We start from the raw sequence: 2,102 nt of genomic DNA on the forward strand, positions 1-2,102 counted from the left end.
TTGACCCTACTATTTGAACCTATTGATGTGTCAAAAGTCATCATCATTGATTTACATAGAGATAGGTGTCCGTGTGTATGGTAATATAAACCAACGTTATCCAAATAGTGAGTCACAATATAATTATTCTTTACTCACATTTTGAGCTTCCTCTTTCACTATCATTGCAAAGACTCCAAGACACTTCGGAAGGCGTTTTTCCATATCAAAAACTCCGTCTGAAGCACAAGTACTTATTGAGGTAATTTTTTATTTACTACAAAATATGAATTAAGAAAAACACTTTGAGGGTAAACCGCCTGAAACTTGTTAAGTTTCTGAAATAATGTTATTTCAATAGTATGCAGTCAAACTGCACCTGGGCTCTAGCTTACCCATTTTGCCTCGTGCCCAGGGGAGCTTAGTATTGCCTAGACTGGCAAATATACTCTATCCAGACTTTGCATTACACCATAAATTTATTTGGACCTTATGAGGCACTTATATTCCTTTGTTTTTTAGGTCTTTGAGCAAGGACTGCGTGGAGTTGTTTTGAAGGTCGAAAATGTTGATTTTGTCCTTGAATTGAAGGTAATTTCTCTTGGAGTAGAGGTTTTCCACTATAGTAAGGCATTGGCTCTAATCGTGGCTGGCATTATCAGGACTGTATTGACAGAAGATGTGAATCCATTGAACTTGGTTAAAGCTACTGTTACACGTGTTCAAGTGGAATGGGTGATCACATGTGTTGATTTGTGCACTCTCTTGAGGCCCGGTGAGGGAATTCTGGTCTGATCTAGACTCTGAATTTGTCATGTCGCTCCAATTAAGAAAGAAAGAACAAGGACTTGACGATGGTCTCTTCACTGACATCAGGTTTGCTTCTTAATTCTAGGTGCTCTCTTCTTCATTTTTTTTGTTTGTTTCTGCTACTGTAGCGGCTAGTATCTTACTTACCAATTACCATTAGTCTGGCTAAGCCAATATACTTTGACAGCAAGTTTGTTAATAGCGTTTGTGAAGCCCACTCTTTTGTTAATTGAAGTTTGTTCAACAAGATGTTGCTAGAAATTTTTTGGCATCTCCTTTTTAAGTTTTTTTGGTTGTAAATATGGAGGCCCCGGTTCTTTATTGTTGTTTTGGGACTGAGAACCATTGTGTCATTGCTTTAAGTCGAATAAGTATAATGCATGATTTTCTGTTGATCCTACCTAACCTAACGTAATATGTTTGCTTCCTTATCAATGGGTTTTAGTTAAGGCAAAGTTCATGTTGGTAGTTACAGATTTTGGACTATTGAAATACTGGTCTGAAGGATTGGAATTTATGGTTAATTACAATATCGCGAAAATCTCTATCGTATTATCAAATTGAGAAATTCAAACTTTGCAGGCTTATTATTTCGGTGTTAAGTTGAATGATATTGCTGCAATATTCTCATTTCTTGCTTATTTGTTATTGCCTTTGGTGTGAGGTTTTAATCATGGATTCTCAATGACGTAAGAATGTAACTTAAGCATGCATCAACAAGAAGCATAGCTATAACACCAGGATGCAGTAGGATGATAAAATGAAGGGTGTTGATAAATTAAGCTTTCCTTCTCAAGTTGTCCTTTTGTCTCCTAGTGAACTAGCTTGTGAATTCAGGTATGCTTTTCGTCCTACATAATACGCTATATGGTAGTGTAGGTTAACTATCTATTAACTTGCTCATGCCAATTATTTATTTGATTGTAGTTGTAGGTGATGAATGCAAATAAGATAGGAATAGAATGGTCTGCAAATCCAAAAGCTCGCTTGGAGATCCCAATTTGATGCTCGTGCCTTTGTCACGCGTAAGAACAGTCACATTAGTATGACAAACAAGCCCAGATGGCAAGATAGCAAGACGTCCATCTTTGAGGGTTCCAGCAAGGCCGCAAGTACTTGACTTTCAGTTGATTGCACCAAGCTAGGCGACATCCCATCTAGTAAGTTTTACCTCCTGAGAACTAAGCCTAGACTTGCGCCTCATCTAGATGATAGTTCATATTGGGAGTTGTAGACTATGGACTATTGAAAACACCAGCTAGGCATCATTAGTGGTTTAGGTTTGTTTTTGCGAATTATGTTCTCTATTCAAC

General features: G+C 37.4%; 1 long non-coding RNA gene across 1 annotated transcript; it reads left to right on the top strand.

The window, feature by feature from the left end:
• The first annotated feature begins 200 nt into the window (after nt 1-200).
• On the top strand, nt 201-1,882 carry LOC147514810 (uncharacterized). Its single transcript, XR_015213296.1, has 4 exons — nt 201-241; nt 502-570; nt 642-1,626; nt 1,717-1,882. It is a non-coding gene; the product is annotated as an uncharacterized LOC147514810 (long non-coding RNA).
• Nucleotides 1,883-2,102: the final 220 nt, after the last annotated feature.

Source organism: Coptis chinensis, chromosome 2 (genome assembly GCF_015680905.1).
Source record: "Coptis chinensis isolate HL-2020 chromosome 2, ASM1568090v1, whole genome shotgun sequence".
Taxonomy (NCBI): domain Eukaryota; kingdom Viridiplantae; phylum Streptophyta; class Magnoliopsida; order Ranunculales; family Ranunculaceae; genus Coptis; species Coptis chinensis.